Genomic DNA, 22,611 nt, shown 5'->3' on the forward strand with positions numbered 1-22,611 from the left:
GACTATTGCTGTTTCATTATCACCACAATCCCTACACGCGAGTCAGAAAATTGGTTTTATGCAACATGCCCGAGTAAGAGGCAAAAAGAATCACTGCAGAGGCTGAAAAAAAACACATAGAAAAGGAAACTATGAGCAAGTAGGGTGAAGGTGTAATGAAAATATATCTTTAGGCGCATTGCAGAGTACTGTATGTATGAACAAAAACAGAATGGAATTTACATTCTTAGGCCTGTTTTTCATCAGAAATGCTGATGAGAAGAATACTTTTCAGAGGGAACTAAAATGTGTATTTTTCTCCAGGGAACAGTATGCCGAAATTGGGCTCTAGGATATCAATATGAAAAATAATTGAAAAACATGGCGATGGTATGATAACACTATAGTTCTAGGAACCATTGGAATGCTAGGATGATACTGAAGGTACAAGCCATTCAAAGTAAAGCATGAACTAATAATTGACTTTCCAAATACCAATTTGTCTCCGGTCGATTCAACATCATCAGGCATCACATTATGGATTACATTTATGTCTAGTTTTTCACCAGACAAGTGTCATAGAGCGATTATATTTTATGGGAACCCAGTAGTTAATAGATACATGTTAACTAGTTACCAGTATATGTAAAAGGAACAAATCGTCCATATTGGACAACCCGGACCACCCTCTCCACCACCTACTATAGGGACAGAGGAGTACCTTTTCCAAACGTTTCCTCACGCTCCGCTGCCACAAGGACAGATACAGGAGAACATTCCTGCCGACGGCTATTAGGCTCTATCACAGATCACCTCTTGCCAGATCCTAGTGCAATAACTACAATAATAACTTCATATTTACTTCATACTTTTAAAATTCTTCTCTTAACGTACAAAGCCTTGATTGGTGATGCACCATCATATCTTAAGGAGCTTGTAGTACCATATTGCCCCACTAGAGAGCTACGCTCACTAAATGCGGGACTACTTGTAGTTCCTAGAGTCTTAAAAAGTAGAATGGGAGCCAGAGCCTTTAGTTATCAAGCTCCTCTTTTATGGAACCAGCTTCCAATTTCAGTCCGGGAGGCAGACACAGTCACCTCATTTAAGAGTAGACTTAAGACTTTCCTCTTTGACAGAGCTTATAGTTAGGGCTGAATCAGGTTTGCCCTGGTCCAGCCCCTTGATATGCTGCTATAGGCTTATAGCTGTCAGGGGGACGTTTTAGGATGCACTGAGTACCTATCTCCTCTTTTTTCTCTCCTTAAGGATGAATTTTCATCTCTCAATCACACGTTACTAACTCTGCTTTCTCCCCGGAGTCCTTTTGACTTCACGTCTCATGGGGTCATCGGACCCTATGAGACGGCATAGATCCTATCTGCCTGATGGATCATCGAGGTCTGGGTCGTGGAATTCCTGCTCCTGACTACGCCACTGTCCTGTTGAGACTCCGCCCACTGTTGAGAATCCGCCCACTCCTCCTCCCCACCGCCATCTGCCTGATGGATCGTGGAGGTCTCCATCGTGGAATATGCCTACTATGAACTATTCATACACTCTGTCACATTCATTGAATGTATTTAAACTCTAAATCTGTCCTTCTGTACACATTACATCTATTGCATCTGTCCATCCTGGAGAGGGATCCTCCTCTGTTGCTCTCCTGAAGGTTTCTTCCTTTTTCCCCCTGAAGGGTTATTTGGGAGTTTTTCCTGGTCCGATGTGAGGTTTTGGGGCAGGGATGTCTATGTGTACAGATTGTAAAGCACTCTGAGACAAATTTGTAATTTGTGAAATTGGGCTATACAAATAAACTGAATTGAATTGAATTTACACTATGTTGATCTGCACTTCACACATTTCATTTATTTACACTACACACATACACACACTTTGCATTTTGCACTCTGTCTATATTTAATATTTGTATATTTAATTTAATTTTACACTGCAGTCATTAGTATTGTATATGCATATATGTTGTATATATACATATATATTTTATTTTTTATTTTATATTTTACTTTGTATACTTTGCACAGTCATTGTATTATATTTGTTTGTGTGTGTATATATATACATATATGTTTCATTTTATATACATATATATACTTCATTTTGTATTTTATATTTTACTTGTATACATCTATATCTTTCATCCCTGTTTTTTATATTTTATATTTTATTCTCGTGTGTTTAGTTTATTGGTGCTGCTACTGTGACGACAAATTTCCCCTTGGGGATTAATAAAGTATATATCTATCTATCTATCTAAATCAGGGACTTGTAGATGATTAGTAAACATTTGGATACACACATCTAACCATGAACATCTGCTTATCCAGGGCCGTGCTGTGGGGGCATCAGTCTGAGGAGGGTATCCCAAATGTCCCTCTCCCCTGCAACGCTTTCCAGCTCTTTCTGGGTTCATCAAATCTCTAAAGCTGAGCCCAGCCTCCCTAAGAAAGAAGCTCATCTTTAATTTCCAAATTCCCATGACCCCTCCAACAAATCGGCAAGGGTAAAGAGCAAGAGTCCATTGTTCCATGGCCAGGCTGGAATCCGCATTGCTTTTCTGGATCTGTGGTTTGACAAACGGTGTGAGCATTCTATAGCCCAGTAACATGGCAAGTCGTGAAATAGTACACTTGTGACAGATTTCTATATTTGTATTCCGTGACATTCCTTTCTAGAATTTATGAGACTGAATGTGGACTTCTTTTACATATTAGTAAACCATTTTCAGTTATTTTGAGATTTGTTTCTGACTAATTCCTTTGTAACTGCTCAAAAGTTAATATGAAATGTTACTAAGTTGTATCTGAGACGTTCCAAACAGCACAGTACTATATATGCATTGTGTTTACTCTAAAACCGTGTGTATATCTTGTAATCACTTGGTATTTGTGTGTAGAGCGGAACAAATGTCCACCCCAAATTATGCACAAATCATTGTACACATTTTAAATCTCTCTTTTCATTTGTGGATCATGTAATTCACATTTCGAACCATTTTCAGATCAATTTTAATCAAAAAAGATTGTTTTATGTGTAAAGGGTCCTCCATCCCAAAGCAAATTGTGTCAAGGCTGAGGAAGAGGCTAGAGTTACAGAGTCAAGTGTACAGTCAATAGTAAGAAAAAGGAGACTGTGAACAAAGGTGTGCGTACCTGCACTGTACCCTGTGTGGCGGAATTGTTTATATGAATCTGTGTAGCTTTAGGTGTGTGTGTGTGTGTGTGTTCGAGTGGTGAATCAAAGCCCTTATGTGCAAGGCTGCACAGAGCTGATAGCTGACCTATTAAGCGTGGCCAACCTAAAGCAGAATAAAAAACACCCACATCAGAATAAGCCCCAGCAGGGAGAATTTCAAAAGTGCAGTGCTGCACTGTGCACATCTAAAAGACCCACCTCAGCCGTAAACACACGCCTCAAATCCTCAGCCAACAATGGGAACTTACAAAAGGCGGAGCTGAGGGCAAAGAGACTGATGAGAGGGAGATGGGTTCAACAGACTTGTGCCCTTTACTCTACAATCTCCAGCCTTTCATACTCAAGCTATATGCTTCCTGTCGCAACGCACTTGTACTGTATGTTTTCTGGAGTAGAGACCAAAGTCCCCCGACATGTACCTGATCTGTGAAGATGAGATGGACAGAGCTCAATTGAGGTCTGAGTCCACAACATGATTCAAAAGACACGTCTTTTCAAATGGTTATGCTCAAGGAATTTTTTTCAACATGCAATACTGACTATCAATCTATATATATATATATATATACAGCAGTGGCGGGCCGTGCATTTTCTATCTAGGCCTTCAATGCCGTCTTACTACAGCTGAACAACCTAATGTAAGATATTAGTTCACCAGTGTTCCGGTGCGGGGCTTTTATTGTGAAGGAGCAGACGGAAAAAGATAAAGTTGTCGTGTTTCTTGTGTTATTAAGTAACGTAAAACCCTCAGTTACACTGAGAATTCAGAGAATCGTATCGTACATGTATATGTATATTTCAATCGATGTATGTGTGTGTATTTATACACACACATACATCGATATAAATATGATGAAGATGAAAGTTCCTGTTTACCCAAACACATGACACAATTAATGAGTCTTTTCAATATGTCCCTCTTGTTCTTCACCTGTTCATTGTGCAGCTCCGTTGCCGCTTGTTCGTTGATCTGTAGATCCGCTCCGTGTCCCCAAAAGTTGTCAAAGCACCGATGCTTGTAGGTGCCGAGTCGTACTCTAGTGTCTCGTTGCTGCCTCGGTTAGACAACTCAAGTTTGCAAAGCCAGTGTGGCTCCCCAGCAGTCCGGTGTGCAGAGCTTCTCGGAGCCTGAGCCATCGGTAGCGCTCGTAGTTGGAACTTTGAAAGTGGCGAACGAACCCCTGTCCCGCCTGTGACGGGCTTTGTAGCGTCGGCGTCGGTCTTAAAGTTCGTTGAGAATGGCCTTATAATTATATCCTCGACCAAATCGATATCTTCTCCTCCTTCCGCCATTGTTGGTTGAACAAACAGCTTAGTAGTACGCGAATTATTTCGTTTATCAAATTCAGTTTCCTAGTTCTGAGGTTCTGCATCTACCTGCCCATAGACCCCGCCTCTCAATATTGGTAATCCAATCAAAAGACGTGCAGCACTCCGCCTGCTCGCTGCTCCTGTGCCGGTTCCGGGGCCTTCTCGGAGGCCTAGAGGAGCCAACTCTAAAGCTGATTGGTTGACACAACATCGTCATTCCCATTCACTTGAAGCTACCAGCGCCCGCAATGTTGATTCTGAAGGCCTAAGGGCAGATGTTAGCCCCCTGGCAACACACGATGGCTGAATATGATTGGATAAAAGATCTAAGATAAAGACCAGCCCTCCAAATCTCAACCTGGCGCTGGCAGCAGCGCAACCAAGAGGAACGCTATGAAATTAAGAGAAAAACTCTTACTCTGGGAAATAAGTGAATACATATTTGTGGGCAAATATATTTAGAAAAAAATATATATTCTGATGATGTTTAGGCCAGCAGAGAAGGCCTTGCTGGCCCTGACGGCCCGCCACTGATATACAGTATGTAATATGTATGTTTATTAGGCCAATGCATTAAAATGACTGTTTCAACTCTGAAAATGAATAATATACATATATATAAATAAAGGTATACATACCTTTACAGTATGTTATGTCAATGGATGACAGCTACCCTAAAGACTTGAAATTGGCTTTAAAAGAGCCCATAAGCAATGTTAAAATTCACAGCCAAAAGAAGAATTTCAGGGGATGTTAAAAGAATATATAATTATTCTTACATCTTGCTCAGTGTGTCACATGTATAGCAATTCCTCTGCCTCCCTTAATGCTAACGGTACATGCAATAAGTGCATGTGCACGGTAGGCTCACACCGCTCAACTACCTCAACAACCTATGGCACGGGTGTCAAACTCATTTTCACCGTGGACCACATCAGCCTCATGGCTGCCCTCAAAGGGCCGGTTGTAACTGTAACACGGTATAATTGTAACTACTCCAGAATATATTGTTAAATAACTGTCTTTGCATTTGTTTATTGTTATAAATCCTTCTTTTAGTGGAGAGCAGAACAATACCGAGTGATAAACAACCCCAATCAGTGTTGCAGCATGTTTTTCCCACCACCTCCCTGGTTGGTGATTGTGGCAGCTAGGGGGGTGGGGTCTCTCATTGGCCTCGGCTGCTGGCTGGTTGGGAATCAGCCAGCTGCTCTGGCTGATTGGCATTCAGCCAGCAGCTGATGCTTCTCCCATAAAAGTAGTAGAGAGAGTGAGCAGAGGCGCAGTCTTGCGGTCTGCTGGAGTGGAATAAAGTATGTTGTCAAGTATCTCTGGTGTGGCGTCGAATCTCTGGTGCTTTGGGGAGAAACTGTCACAGTGATGTCTCTACTCCTCCCTCCAGAGCGATGTTCAGTGAGGCACCAAATGGTAATCCTTCGTTGCATGCAAACAGAAGAAAAAAACATCCGATAATCTCTATTCTCCCAACACAGGATCAGTGCTCACTGATCTTTGATTATGCTTTAAATTACTGCGCCAACCTGCTGCACACTATTATGTATCTGATGGACAATTGCTAAAATGAGTATACACTTTAAGACATGAACAAACAAATTGTTAGAAAATGTCTGGTTCGGTTGTCAATTTCGGTTTAGTGTTTTGGCTAAACATGGATGATTAGTTGGAAGAGATGGGGTGGATAAAAGAGGAAGATAAACTACAAAGAGAAGTTCTGAAATTAATAAAAGAGAAATTGAAGAGCTGGTAAAAAAGAGACAAAGCAGGTGTTATATTGAAGTCTGTTCCTCTGTCGAATTGGAATTCCCTCCTGATAGCACCCACTAAGAGGCTAGTGTTAGGGATAAGAATTGATTCAGGTGTAGGTAGGGGGAAACGCATATTGGCATGGAAACAGTATTCAACACAAAATACAGTAGGCTGCCCTTCAGTTAACAATATATGCCATTAGTTCACGTATTTTAATATCTGATGTGGTGCGTTTGGCTATAAACGAACCCAGGGAGAGGATTTGTGTCTACTGTATCGTGTGTATATCTTTGAAATAGAACAAATCAATTAAAATCTGCCTTTAACAATCGTTAAATTAGAGCTGGGCAACGATTAAAATTTTTAATCGCGATTAATCGCATGATTTCCCTGATTAATCACGATTAATCGCGATTAATCGCATTTGTATACGCAAAATCCAATAATTCATTCAAAAGTAGTGTATAGCGCACTTCTATTTGAAATGTTCTGCCATATGAATGAAAGTGCCATAACATGTGTTGTCCCTGTTAGAGTGAGACACCAGAAAACACTTTCAGTGCAGTTTGTCAATTCCTAGAACTTGACACTTATTTTAAATGTTCTGCCATATGAACTAAAGTGCCATAAAATCTGTCAGGACATTGTCAAATGCACTGTTATGCAGAGACACTGTGACAGAACGCTGGAGACTGAAGCAGGGACATGATCAAAGGCAGTCATCTCGCAGCAGTGATCATCTCTGGTGCTCTATCTGCTCAGTGTGGTGACTTTATTTGTCACATTCCACTGCTGTGCAACTTCAGTAAAGTGTCCCGCGCACGTTTCAGCATCATGTGTCTCCTCTGTTTTCATCAGTCAGGGCGTGTGAATGCAGCGCCCACTTCTCATCAATATAATGCACAGTCACTCCGAGGTCATTGTGGTTACAGAGTGATGTCCAGTAGGGTGACCAGATTTGAGTTTGTGAAAAAGAGGACACTTCGTCTGGGGGGGGCTGAGATTAAACATCTCTCTTGTTCTGCCTGTTTTGTGATATACATGCCTAAAGGTGCCTAATATTTCTAGACTGAAATAATATCGGCATTATAATTATTATAACTATGAGGATTTTTAGTTGCCTATTTTGTGGAGCCCCTCAGGACTTTGTGCCCTACGCTGGCGTAGTGCATTATGGGGCGGCGACGCTGGTTGTAGTGTATAGCATGCCGCACAAACAACAATGAACTAGTGGAGGCGGCGAGGTGCTCCGTGTTGCCAGATTGGAGATGGTGAAGTATCGTACCAAAGGCTCAAAATGGTTGTATTTGGAGGATAATTATCGTGTATCTGGCAACCCTGAGATCGGTCGACCAATGACTGTCCTCTCTACAGTCAGAGCTCACGTAAGAAGGGAGATACCATTTCCAAAACTTGTCAGGGATAAATACGAGTTTATGAAAACCCAGAGAAAAACAAATATCCGACGAAGCAAAATCCCGGACGTTTTTGGAATCCCTGCCTGACGCATTTTTTAGGGCTCAAAAGCAGGACATGTCCGGGGAAAACTGGACGTCTGGTCACCCGATGTCCAGTCGTCCCCAGTGAGAGCAACAGGGTGCACGTTGTGAAGCTGTCGCTTTTGCAGTCCTCTCCTTTTCATACAACTCGTGTATTCTCCGTGTGATGTGTGTCTTGAGGGCGTCTCATACCTGCTGTCATTTGTTGAGATTCTTTTTCCCCCACAAATACTCTGACTTTATGATGTTATGTCCATTGTTTTGTCGTCTGCATTGTTTATAGTCCTCTAGGTGTTATGTCTATGTATTGTCTTTTGTCTAAAAAAATTATTTAAAAAAAAAAAATTTATATAAAAAAAAAGAATAAAAATAAAAAAAGCATGCGTTAATGCGCGATAAAATAATTGTCGGCGTTAATTAAGTGCTGCGTTAACGCAAGATTAACGCGTTAACGTGCCCAGCCCTATTATAAATACTTCATCTCAGAACAAGCCCAAAATAGTGTCTCAATATTTTTTCTATTTAATTAAATTCACTTCATTTTGTATAGCCCAATATCACAAATTACAAATTTGCTTCAGAGGGCTTTACAATCTTCACAGATACGACATCCCTGTCCCAGGACCTCACATCGGATAAGGAAAAACTCCCAAAAAATAGAAAAAAACCTTTCACAGGGGAAAAAGGGAAGGAACCTTCATGAGATCAACGTAGGGGGATCACTGTCCCTGGATGAACAGATGCAATAGATGTCATGTGTACAGAAGGAATCATTACAGAGTTACAACATATTCTATGAGTGACAGAGAGAAAGAATAGTTGGTAGTAGGCATGGACCATGAATCCAGACCTCCATGATCCATCAGGCAGATGGAGGTAGAGAGAAGTGGGCGGGGAATCAGCAGGGCCAAGGCATCAGAACCAGCCAGGTCCAATGGACCCTATGAGACGTGAAGTAACAAAGGACTCCGGGGAGGAAGCAGAGTTATTAATGTGCAATAGAGAGATGAAAATTCGTCCAAAAGTCAAGAGAGAAGAGGAGATAGGTGCTCAGGGTATCCTTAAACGTCCCCCAGCAGCCTAGAGCAGCATATCTAGGGGCTGGACCAGGGCAAACCTGATTCAGCCCTAACTATAAGCGCTGTCAAAGAGGAAAGTCTTAAGTCTACTCTTAAATGAAGTGACTGTATCTGCCTACCGGACTGAAGGTGGAAGCTGGTTCCATAAAAGAGGAGCTTGATAACTGAAGGCTCTGGTCTTTGACTCGAGGTCTGCCTCGAGTCAAAGATGGCTGCTACACCACCTCCTCGGCCAGTGCCTCGAGGAATGTGAGTATTAATATGACTTGGAGGAGACGATTAATTTAGGCTGACATATTCTTCATGACTCAGCCAGGTTTCAGCAAGACAACATAAATCAAGGTGATTATCTGACATTAAATCATTTACTAACACAGCTTTAGATGACAAATATCTAATATTTAGGAGTCCACATTTAATTCTCCTGTTGTGTTGCACTTCTGAAATAGTGGTGGTAACTTTTATGAGGTTATTTTGGATGGCTCCTCTTCTGGTTATTTTTGGTTTAATTAATTTAAGTTTAAGTGGCCGTGGGACAGAAACAGTCTATAGCGCTCTAAAGGTGCGTTCACACCAAAAGCGAAACTATTTTTAGCGTCTCCCAAAACGCGTGAGTTTACTCGCTCGACCGTTCACCGTGTTCTCACCATAAGCGTCGAGACGCTCCGCGAGGGGCGGGGCTTATCTCTGTTTATCATCTCCTTCATCAACCAGAATAACTAACCACTAGTTCTGCTTTATATTTGTTGTGGATATCCCACGCCCTCGTGTTTGGGTTCATGACATTACCCGTAGGCTCACACAGCTCGGTCACTTTCACCGATGAAGTTACTGTTACGTTTGAAAGACTTCCGCTTCCAGCGCTACGAGAGCGGAACTCAAGAGCCGATTGGCCCGAGTTGCGAGATGACCGCCTCAAACAGTGGTGTAGTGGTCCCTGGAGAAGTGGGTATACTCTTAATTTTGCAATTTTTTTAAGCAGCCCATACAGCAGGGCTCTTCAATTAGTTTGGAGCTGGGGCCGGAGCTCCGATGCTGTGCTGCGCGCATCGCTCTGCCACGCGAGACATTTTTTTTTACTGGAGCACACTCCGGGGGCCAGTCCAAAACAGCTCGGGGACCGGATTCGGCCCGCGGGCCGCCTATTGAAGAGCCCTGCCATACAGCAAAGGATAAACGCCCTGTTTTATAAAGAATGCGCACCAGGCACCAGCGGTGATTGAGAAGTGGGTATACGCAATGCTGACTGAAAAATAAGTGGGTATACGCCGTATACCGGCGTATACCCTGGACTACACCACTGGCCTCAAAGTTGAAATATTTCAACTCGGGGCAAAAATTGCTCCGCTGAAAACGCGCCGCTGTAAACGCGCCGGCCACATCGCGTCGCCCCAAACGCGCCGCCCCAAACGCGCCGCCCGGAAAAATATCGCGTCTATCGCAGCCACAAGCGTCTGGACGTTGACTTTTAATGGGATTTGGTCGCGCGAAAAAATAGTTTCGCTTTTGGTGTGAACGCACCTTAAGGGGGGGGGGGGGGGATGAATGCCGTCTCTTCATCAGATGCGGTTTCCCCAGAAAGTCTTTCAGTTATCTACGTATAGCCCACATCGTTTGCTGGGCAACACCTTCGACAGCCAGCGGTTGAACAACGACATGTGGCTATACTTGTCATCATTGATCACATTTGGGAGAGGACCAGAGAAAACCACGGTGTCCGACAACGTCTTGGCATAAGCACACACAGATTCCACATTAATTTTAGTGACCTCCGACTGGCGTAGTCGGGATTCATTGCCACCGGCGTGTATTATAATCTTACTGTATTTATGATTATCCTTAGCCAACAGTTTTGAAATAGATACAGTGTTTCCCTCTCTGGGCCCCCGGGATGCACTTAACTATGGTCCGTGGCTTACGGAGCTCCCAATAAGTGGCTGAGGCTGGTGCACAGCGAGATTCTGTCAACAAATGTGCAACACTCAATATCCACTTCTAAGGAAAACCAATAATTCTTGAAGTCAAGAGACGCATAAATTGGACAAGATTTTAGTTAATAACTGAAGTAAGTCTAAATGAAATAAGAGCCTTTTTTTACTGATACAAGGTTTTCTGTTTTAGGAAACATTGGAAAAAGTGTTTGTATGTTTTTAACTACAGTGATTGTACCAGTGTCCTTATATTTAATTTTAAATATTGTTGTATTTGTGTTTGTTGCTTTATGGACTCATGGGTCTGGAAAAAAAAATTGTAAACAATATTGTTCTCTATTAAAAGTTGTTTTTTTGTTATATTTTTATTTTAAACTGGGAGCATACTGTCTACAACAGTGGTCCCCAAACTACGGCCCGCGGGCCGGATCCGGCCCGCCTCCCCATTTGGACCGGCCCCCTGAACAATACCAGAGACGCGTTCCGATTTATTATTTTTTTCACCTGGCCCGCTGCCGTTGAGATTGCAGTGATTGAGACACGGAGAAAATGTGGAGTGAGTGGTGCTCTTCGCAATAGAACATCTTTGATGGGACATGTCGCGTCTCGGCCAATCAGCGTTCAGATGTCCACAGCGTTTGGGAAATTAGGTTAGCTTGAATGTGTTCACACCGGACGCAGCAGTCTCGACGCGCGTCGAAAAAAAAGTGTGTTCAGACCAGACGCGTTGCGACGCAGAGTACTTCCACTTTTTAGTGGACTGAGCTGCTCTCCCACTGCGCTTCTCGCTGCTCTCTCTCTTCTTCTCTCTTTGATACGTGTCTGACTTTTCCACCTACGGCGGCAGATCTCCTCTGCCATGAAACACATATGCCGGTGTTACACCCCTACTGGTTTTCAAACCTACTGGTTTCCCTACGCGTGCGTGCGTTGTGTTCTCTTAACATCTGCAGCGGGGCTGTCTCGCTCACCAGATACGTCACACATTCACAAACATATTGCTGGAGATCTTTAAGCCACCTATCATATCCATTTCGGCGATTACGATTGTATAAGTGAGCAGTGCATCACAGCCACGGATGAAGAAATACATTTTCGAAAAAATAAAAATATCGCCCGACCTGGTTTCGATCCCTTTCACGCAAAAGGAGTCTGCACTCAAAGACGCGCAGTCTGTGCACTGCGCCACCAGATATTAGTTTCAAGTCAAGTAATTTATATATTGATCCATTAAATCACATTTCTTATGTATTCATGGGAACAGTTTGGTCGAAGGGATCTGGAACAACTGGTTCCCTTGAGCGGATATTTCCACTTTGAAACATGTTTAGCGATGTTTGTTATAGCATAACAACCACACAATACCGCACACAGGTGAGCACAGGTGAGCAGATTCCCCCCCCCCCCCCCCCGGCTGGCCCTCCAGCAGGCAAGGCAAACGTTATGTGGCCCTCTTAGGAAAAAGTTTGGGGACCCCTGGTCTACAACAAGGTTGAAGTCTCTCTGACATCAGCCACAGGTCTGAAGAGCCAACATTAAACTCAAAGTGACATTCACATGAACAATTCTCTTAGATTAAAAACAAAGTTTGGATATTAAAAACATTTTTATTGAGGTCTAATGATAAACAAATACGCGATGCGGCCTGGTGGGACGGCTTCATGTGTGGCCTCCCGTTGCTCTCTTGAAGGTTTCTTCCCTTTTTTTCTCCGTGAATTTTTGGGAGTTTTTCTTTATCCGATGTGAGGTCCTGGGCCAGGGATGTCGTATGTGTACAGATTTTAAACAATTTCTGAGCTTTTTGATATGCTAGTAAAGCCTATCTAAACTGAACTGATGACAAAAAGACACATGGGTGGTTAAATAGGTCATTGCTTTTGAAGTTAAGAGAAAACAAAAGAGAGATGAGCCTGCCACAACAGAAGACCGGTAGTTCCCGGGCAGTGGCAGAGGAGTGCAGCAGTTGTTTTATTGAATGCTGTCTATAGAGCTGTCTGACAGCTGTTTATTGAGTCGCTCACTGTCAGTGAGTGTTAACACTGGAGTGAGGGAGAGGGAGCTTTTCTACAGATGAAAGGAAGATTGGTTTATTGTGGGCTATGCATCGTGGGAGTTTGAACTGATACAATATTCTTCTGCAATGCCTCTCAAAGTGGACATGTGGAATCCACTAAGTGTCTATGTAGCAACTGGTGATATTATAAATTCAGGATAAAGTAAAGGCCTCCTGTGGCTGGTCAAAATGAGGTCACACAAAGTAATGTACAGAGGGATTATTAGCTGTGTTCAAATTGAGTTCCCGCATCCTTCACACTCTACGAAGGCCGAGTCCTCCAAAGACCACGTAGGCTGAACAGAGTGGTCTATGAAATAAGACAGGCCTTCCTGTTTGTCTCAGTCGGTGAACTGAAGCACTGCTCCTGCCATATAATATCTCCGTCTAAGAAAGGACCATGACAACAAGATGTATCGCCACCAGTAATGTTGTTAATATTAGCTGGCTAACTAGTTAGTTAATATAGTTTATATGGCTAGTATCTTTTTACCTCAACAATATCATTTCATATTTAAAACACTAATCTTACTGCCATATAATATAAAAAGGTTTATCAATAATCCGAAATAGCAGGTTGGATTATGTATGTAAACCCTCAACACTATTCTATATTAACCAGATTGTCTTATTTTCCCAAACCAGTCCAGATTCATCAACAAACACACTTTGGAGATCAACCAAGATGATGACCAACTAAGAAAAGACACCAGGATGTTTGTGGGAGCTCATCCAGGTCCAGGAAGTTAGTAAGTGTATTTTAATTTCAATTAAATTATATATAATTTATAAAGCCCAAAATCACAAATTTGCCTTAGATGTCTTTACAATCTCTACACATACGACATCCTCTGTCCCGCGACCTCACTTCAAGTAGAGCAACAGAGGAGGATCTGTTTATCAGGATTTAGTGCAATAGATGCCATGTGTACAGAATGAACAACTTAACTGCGATAACAACACATTCAATGAAACATAAATTATTCATATGATGAGAGTTCAATCAGGAGAGACTTATTCCGAATTCAACAATAATCCTTTATTTCAAAATGGAATAGCGCATTGTCTTTTTTGGCGATCGGACTCAAGATAAACAAAAGGGCGGTGACACCGAGTTCTGATCCGACAGAATGCCCCAAAAAGATTTTATCTGAATAAAATAAATCCGTATCTTACGTACAGCCGCAGGGATGGCAAAAGCAAAAGTTAGTTAGGAGAGAAATGGTTAATATTAGTACTTGTTATGGGGCTAGCATGAGTAAACATCGACCGAATACAGATTAGTGAAACAGCCCAAAAGATAGAGTATGGCCCCTAGACAAGTATAGATTAGGGAGTAGGAATTTAGGAAGTGTTCGAGTGGGAAGAAATGGTCGAGTAGGACCAAAGATAGAGAAGCGGTCATGTTAGACATTGAATTGTGAAGCGGTCACGGCTAGACCTTGAATTTTTAAGCGATCACGTTAGACCTTAAAATGCGAGGCAGTCACGTTAGAACCGAATGTAAGGTGGTCACATTAGACCCAAATTCGTGGCGGACACTTTAGACCTTGAAATGCGAGACGGTCACGTTCGACCAGAAATTGAGAAGCGGTCACGTTTGACCAGGAATTGCGAAGCGGTCCCGTTCGACCTTGAAATGCGAGGCGGTCACGTTAGATCTTGAATAGAGAAGCAGTCTCGTTAAACCGTGAATAGAGAAACGGTCACGTTAGACCAGGTATTTCAAAGCGGTCACGTTAGACCAGGAACTGAGAAGCGGTCAAGCTATGCAGGTAGTGAAAAGCCAGACCATATACAGAGCTAAGATAACCCAAATCGATTTCATGCCAATCCGGAAGGCAACAAAGGACACCACCACCAGTTATATGCATAAATTACCAGATATTCAATTCAATTCAGTTTATTTGTATAGCCCAATTTCACAAATTACAAATTTGTCTCAGAGTGCTTTACAATCTGTACACATAGACATCCCTGTCCCAAAACCTCACATCGGACCAGGAAAAACTCCCAAATAACCCTTCAAGGGGGAAAAAAGGGAAGAAACCTTCAGGAGAGCAACAGAGGAGGATCCCTCTCCAGGATGGACAGATGCAATAGATGTAATGTGTACAGAAGGACAGATTTAGAGTTTAAATACATTCAATGAATGTGACAGAGTGTATGAATAGTTCATAGTCGGCATATTCCACGATGGAGACCTCCAGGATCCATCAGGCAGATGGCGGTGGGGAGGAGGAGTGGGCGGAGTCTCAACAGTGGGCGGAGTCTCAACAGGACAGTGGCGTAGTCAGGAGCAGGAATTCCACGACCCAGACCTCGATGATCCATCAGGCAGATAGGATCTATGTCGTCTCATAGGGTCCGATGACCCCATGAGACGTGAAGTCAAAAGGACTCCGGGAGAAAGCAGAGTCAGTAACGTGTGATTGAGAGATGCAAACTCATCGTTAAGGAGAGAGAAAACACGAGATAGGTACTCAGTGCATCCTAAAACGTCCCCCGGCAGCTATAAGCCTATAGCAGCATATCAAGGGGCTGGACCAGGGCAAACCTGATTCAGCCCTAACTATAAACTCTGTCAAAGAGGAAAGTCTTAACTCGACTCTTAAATAAAGTGACTGTGTCTGCCTCCCGGACTGAAGGTCGAAGCTGGTGTCATAAAAGAGGAGCTTGATAACTAAAGGCTCTGGCTCCCATTCTACTTTTAAGACTCTAGGAACTACAAGTAGTCCCGCATTTAGTGAGCGTAGCTCTCTAGTGGGGCAATATGGTACATATTCTACAAGCTCCTTAAGATATGATGGTGCATCACCAATCAAGGCTTTGTAGGTTAAGAGAAGAATTTTAAAAGTGATTCTTGATTTTACTGGGAGCCAGTGCAGAGCAGCTAGTGCAGGAGTGATGTGATCTCTTTTCTTAGTTTTAGTGAGAACACGAGCTGCAGCATTCTGGATCAACTGGAGGGACCTAAGAGACTTATTAGAGCAGCCTGATAATAAGGAGTTGCAGTAATCTAGTCTCGAAGTAACAGCGTGAACCAATTTTTCTGCATCTTTTTGAGACAAGATGTGCCTGATATTTGAAATATTACGTAGATGAAAGAATGCAGTCCTTGAGATTTGCTTTACGTGGGAGTTAAAGGACAAGTCCCGATCAAAGATAACGCCAAGATTCTTTACAGTGGTGTTGGATGCCAGGGCAATGCCGTCTACAGAAACCACATCACCAGATAATTGATCTCTGAGGTGCTCAGGGCCGATTAAAATTACTTCGGTTTTGTCTGAGTTTAACATCAAGAAGTTGCAGGTCATCCATGTTTTTATGTCTTTAAGACATGCTTGAATTTTACCGAGTTGGTTGCTCTCCTCTGGTTTTATCGATAGATATAGTTGAGTATCATCTGCATAACAATGAAAGTTTATGGAATGTTTCCTGATAATATTGCCCAAAGGAAGCATGTATTAGGTAAATAAAATTGGTCCAAGCACAAAACCTTGTGGAACTCCGTGATTAACGTTGGTGGTTATCGAGGCGTCATCGTTTACAAGTACAAACTGAGATCGATCTGATAAATAGGATTTAAACCAAATTAGTGCCGTGCCTGAAATGCCAATCGACTGCTCCAGTCTCTGTAATAGGATGTCATGGTCAATGGTGTCGAATGCAGCACTAAGGTCTAACAAGACCAGGACAGAGAGGAGTCCTTTATCTGCTGCCATTAAGAGGTCATTTGTAATTTTCACCAGTGCCGTCTCGGTGCTGTGGTGTTTTCTAAATCCTGATTGAAATTTATCAAATAAACTATTATGATGTAGAAAGTCGCACAACTGATTTGCGACCACTTTCTCAAGGATCTTGGAGAGGAAAGGGAGGTTAGAGATCGGTCTGTAGTTAGCCAACACCTCTGGATCCAGAGTGGGCTTCTTCAGGAGAGGTTTAATAACAGCCACTTTGAAGGAGTGTGGTACGTGGCCTGTTAGCAGAGACACATTGATAATATCTAATAGAGAGCTGCCAATTAAAGGCAATACGTCTTTAAGCAGCCTCGTCGGGATGGGGTCCAAGAGACAGGTAGACATGTTCGAAGTAGAAACCGTTGAAGATAATTGGTCACGGTTGATGGGAGAAAAGCCCTCCAAATATACACCAGGGCATACAGCGGTTTCCAAGGCCATTCCACTTGAGGCCAGATTGGCACTGGTTAAGGGCAAGAGATTATTAATCTTGTCCCTAATAGTTAAAATCTTTTCATTAAAGAAGTTCATGAAGTCATTACCACTGAGGTCTATAGGAATACTCGGCTCCACAGAGCTGTGACTCTCTGTCAGCCTGGCTACAGTGCTGAAGAGAAACCTGGGGTTGTTCTTATTTTTCTCTATTACTGATGAGTAATAGGCTGCTCTGGCATTACGGAGGGCCTTCTTATAAGTTTTAAGACTATCTCGCCAAACTAAGCGGGATTCTTCCAGATTAGTTGAACGCCATATGCTTTCAAGCTTTCGTGACGTTTGCTTTAGTTTGCGGGTCTGAGGGTTATACCAGGGAGCAAACCTCCTCTTCCTCACTGTCTTCTTCTTCAGAGGGGCTATCGAGTCCAGTGTCATTCTCAGAGCCTATGGCACTGTCAACAAGATGATCAATCTGGGACGGACTAAAATTAGACCAGGAGTCCTCTGTTATATTGAGACGTGGTATCGAATCAAATACAGAAGGAATCGCTTCTTTAAATTTAGCTACAGCACTATCAGTTAGACATCTAGTGTAGAAACTTTTGACTAACGGAGTACACTCCGGTAGTATAAATTCAAAAGTTATGAGGTTGTGGTCTGACAGAAGAGGATTCTGTGGGAAGACGTTCAAATGCTCAATGTCAACGCCATAAGTAAGAACAAGATCAAGCGTGTGGCCAAAGCTGTGAGTGGGTTTCTGTACTCTCTGACAGAAGCCAATCGAGTCCAACAATGAGATGAATGCAGCACGAAGGCAATCATTATCAACATCCACATGGATATTAAAATCTCCTACAATAATAACTTTATCAGTTTTAAGAACCAAACTTGATATAAATTCTGAGAATTCAGATATAAACTCTGAATATGGACCTGGTGGCCGGTACAGAATCACAAATAGAATTGGCTGTAGTGTTTTCCAGGTCGGATGTGAAAGACTAAGAACAAGGCTTTCAAATGAGGTGTAGTGTAATTTTGGTTTAGGATTAATTAATAGGCTCGATTCAAAGATGGCTGCTACTCCACCTCCTCGACCGGTGCCTCGAGGAACGTGAGTATTAATATGACTTGGAGGAGTCGATTCATTTAGGCAGACATATTCTTCATGGCTCAGCCAGGTTTCAGTTAGACAACATAAATCAATGTGATTATCTGATATTAAATCATTTAGTAACACAGCTTTAGATGACAGAGATCTAATATTTAGGAGACCACATTTAATAGTCCTGTTTTGTTGCACTGCTGAAATAATGGTGTTAACTTGAATAAGGTTATTGTGTACGACTCCTCTTCTGCTTTCTTTTGATAGAATTAATTTAAGTTTAAGTGGCCGTGGGACAGACACAGTCTCTATGGAGCTCTGGGAGGGACTGGGTGAGAGGGGCGGATGCCCGGGAGGATGTGCTATGGGGGACACTGGGTGACAGGGATGACAGGGGCGTGGGGCTACTCTGTTTCTGCTTTATGACATTAACCCTGCATTGTCACAGATTTGGCTGTCCGTTGATCAACTTGGTTATGTTTGCAGAAACGAGACGCGCTCCGTCCAACGTGGGATGGATGCCGTCTCACCTCATCAGATCAGGCTTTCCCCAGAAAGTCTTCCAGTTGTCTACGTAGCCCACATTATTCGCTGGGCACCACCTCGACAGCCAACGGTTGAAAGACGACATTCGGCTATACAATTCGTCTGTCTGCAAATTTGGGAGAGGGCCAGAGAAAACGACGGTGTCCGACAACGTCTTGGCATAAGCACACACGGATTCCACATTAATTTTAGTGACTTCCGAGCGGCGGGCTCGGGCGTCATTACCACCGGTGTGTATTACAATCTGACTGTATCTCCGCTTGTCCTTAGCCAGCAGCTTCAAACAAGACTCCACGTCGCCCGCTCTGGCCCCCGGGAGGCACACGACTGTGGTCCGCGGCTTCGCTATTTTCACGTTCCTGACTATAGAGCTCCCGATAACCAGGGTGTGTTCCTCAGCGGGTGTGTCGCTGAGCAGGGAAAACCGGTTGGAAACGTGAAGTGGTTGGTGCACAGCGAGCTTCTGTGTAGACTTACTACTCCTGCGAACAGTTACCCACGATCCCGGCTGATCGGGCACCACCGGAGAACAGCTAGCAGACTGTAGCTCCGCGCCGGCTACGGGAGAGGGCGGGCTAACTAGCATAGCTGTCTGAGCTTCGATGGCGCGGAGCCGTGCATCTAACCCACTTAGACCTGCCTCCAACCTAGCAAATAAGCTACACTTGTTGCATGTATCGTTATCATTAAGGGAGGCAGAGGGATAACTATACATGAGACACACTGAGCAAGAGGGAGCGGGAGGGAGAGAAGAAGAAGCCATGCTCGCTGCTGAGCTGGCAACCGGAGCTTACCGGAAGAGTGAGATGATGCGTTCAGGAGCAGCTGGGGAAATCAATAACTACTAGATATTAGTGATGTTTGGGTTAATGTATGCTGTCGAGGTCAGGCCGAATGTAGTAAGTGAATGCCGAGGAGGACCCTCCCCTGCAGAGTGGTAGCGGGGATGCCTAGCGGAAGAAGCAGCACTTATTCTAAAGTAATGCCCTGAATCATGCTACGGTGATAACTTTCTACTCGTACTAGGGAGGACTAACTTGAAATGATGGGCACATTAGTAACAACCTCGGTGACACCGGGTCTGGACACCAAATATTAAATTTAATGCCAGTAATAAAACTGCAAATATACAGAGATATAAGGTGTCACACCTCAATGCAGTAGCAAACAGCACCCTGTGTTGATGAGAAGAGGTCTAAGAGGAACGTTTACCGACCCACCAACACTGCAGAATTCGTCCAAGAACATGGTAAGTTTCCCTCAATCTCTGAAAACGCAGGAGGCCAGCGGCCTCAATAACCTCCCAAAACCCGCAGATGGCCCGCATCTGTGTAGATTTTTATGGAATCTGAGGGATTCACCAGCTCGTCGTAGAAGAATGTAACTCCATCCACATTCTCTAGCAGATGAGACCAACACTGCCGGTTGGAGCGGCACCCTTTGTCGAGAGACACACGCTCATGCGGACTGTAAATGTTTGTTTAGCTTTATTTCCTTCCCCGCCATACGTTTTTGAAAGCTCCCTGACTTCGCTGCAATTCCGCGATAGGAAGAGATGCTTTCATCTTTATTGAAACAAGCATGCTGCCCTAAAACTCCAACGCCTGTCTGGCTGTTTCTGGTCTGTTCTCTCATCTTTAAGTGTAATGTCGTGGGATTGGAACCACTGTTACAATCTACGTAGTGAGGGGCCTGATCTGTCGTGTGGGGGATCTATCACCAGAAAAGAGACTAGTAAAACCACTACAGTGAAAACCCTGATTGTCAGCAGGATGGTTGAATATGCATGGCCTTCTCCTGCACCCGAAAGCCAATGGTAGCGCAAAGTAACATTTTGAATCCCACCAAAATCTGAACAGAAGCCACTGTGAAGGATAAATAGCACCATTTTAAACGTGTCTGTGACATCTCCTTTGGACAATCATGCTCCTAGACCCGCTAGTTGTATAACTTCAAAGCATGGTCAACCGAGGCATAATGTAGGCCAAATAGCTCTGTGGCTGAAGCTGTTGATGCTTGCAAGCTGGCGACATGTGAAACAGACAATTCGAAGATACATTTTCTCTACCCTGAATATTTACCTGTAGCGCCCTCAATAGGACAGTGCAAAACACTGGAAAAGGAGAGGATGTGAATGAGCCAATGACGTACTTTTTCCTAATCTCTTTCTCGACCAGCTGACAACAATGATTTGTGTGCTACATTGGCCAAGTAAGGACGCCAACCAAGAAACCTGTCACAAACGGTCTACAACAAAGTCTGAATGAGAAAACAGTTAAATTGCAAGTGACTGGATATTTATCGGCTGCACGGTAGTGTAGTGGCTATCACTGTCGCCTCACAGCAAGAGGGCCGTGGGTTCAATTCCCGGTTGGGGCGGTTCTTCTGTGTGGAGTTTGCATGTTCTCCCCGTGGCAGCGTGGGTTCTCTCCGGGTTCTCTGGCTTCCTCCCACAGTCCAAAGACATGCTGCAGGTTAATTGATCTCTAAATTGCCCATAGGTGTGAATGTGAGAGTGAATGGTTGTCTGTCTCTATGTGTGCCCTGCGATGGACTGGCAGCCTGTCCAGGGTGTCCCCTGCCTTTGCCCTATGTCAGTTGGGATCGGCTCCAGCGCCCCCGCGACCCTAATGAGGAAAGCGGTATTGATGATGGATGGATGGATGGACCGTTATCAGCATGAGGAATGTTGTTGAACCATGCCGTTTCCCCCGTCGTGGTGGGATCCTAAGTATGCGCCGGGGTAAACTGACCGCGGATGGGTGTCACTGCAGACGTGGAGATCTGGGATATGTACACACATCTTTGTTGAAATTGTTAATTTAAACATGATTATGAACCTCACGTCCGTTGCATACTCTGGGACTGAGTTGGCTGTGCCTGCGTCATTCTGTGGCCGTAGCTAGGTGGCTGAAATACCGCAGTGGGCAAAATGCGCTTTGATGCCCAAAGTTCTCGCACCCCTGACAAGACATTGTTTGTGTGCTGTGATCATGACCAATAACTTAGTGTCCAAACCGACCAGTTAAGCCGGTAGTTATGCTGTGTTCTGCACAAAGTGGCTTTGCTAGAAAAGCCTTGAGATTGAAGGAATAATTCAAACCTAGGGTCCCGTTGCTGCAGGAAACTTCCGGATCCAATGATTTAAAGTTTAACAATATTATGTCATGTCAAGATGGCGGCGTGAAACGTCCCACTTCCGGTTAAAGACAGAAAGTTCCTTCATCTCGGGTTCCCCAAAGAATCCATTTGATCTAATCTCTAAACATTAAAATACCTGTTGACATTGTTAGGCTAGATCAATATAACACACGTTGGCCATAGAAATTTCACGACCAAGCCGCTACCCCTAGCGGGACTATCTGCATCATCCACCGCATGCCTCGCGCTGTCACTACGGCGATGATAAACTACATTTCTGCTCCATAGTTATAAAACTTAATGAATATGATTTGTACTCTTGTGGACGCGCTCCCCTTCTCCGACTTGAACGGTTCGTACTGATTTAATCTGAAAAAAACGCGGAGCAGAGCACATTTCAGTTTAAGCAGCGAGGAGCCTGAGCCGTCCTGTGGAGTTAGTTTAGCATACCGGCTGATACCACAGAGAGCCCCGGTGGCGGCGTCAGAACAATGAAATAAAGATACAGCGTTTACTGGGATTGAAGAGAGCGTTGATTGTGTGAATGGAGCTACTCAGTGGCTGCAGAGCGGAGATGACGGCGTATTCTGCCGTAGAGGAACATGACTCACCATTGATGGAGGTGGGCCAGGTGATTCGGGTTGCCGGCTCTCCAACCTCCTCCCCCGGTCCGGGACCGACGTACCGCGTTCCGGTAAGAATCCAGGGGGGTACACACCAGGCAATGGTGGATTCGGGCTGTACGCAGTCTATGATCCACCAGAGCCTGGTTCGACCAGGGGCATTGGTGGAGGCATTGTGGGTGAAAATAC

The 22,611-nt window shown here is 43.8% G+C and overlaps 1 protein-coding gene across 1 annotated transcript in view; it reads right to left on the bottom strand.

Moving 5' to 3' along the window:
* sez6b (seizure related 6 homolog b) overlaps window positions 1–22,611 on the bottom strand; it is a 172,991-nt gene that overhangs the window by 113,906 nt on the left and 36,474 nt on the right. The gene's annotated exons all lie outside the window — the stretch shown is intronic.

The sequence above is a fragment of the Pseudoliparis swirei genome, chromosome 20, assembly GCF_029220125.1.
Source record: "Pseudoliparis swirei isolate HS2019 ecotype Mariana Trench chromosome 20, NWPU_hadal_v1, whole genome shotgun sequence".
Classification (NCBI taxonomy): domain Eukaryota; kingdom Metazoa; phylum Chordata; class Actinopteri; order Perciformes; family Liparidae; genus Pseudoliparis; species Pseudoliparis swirei.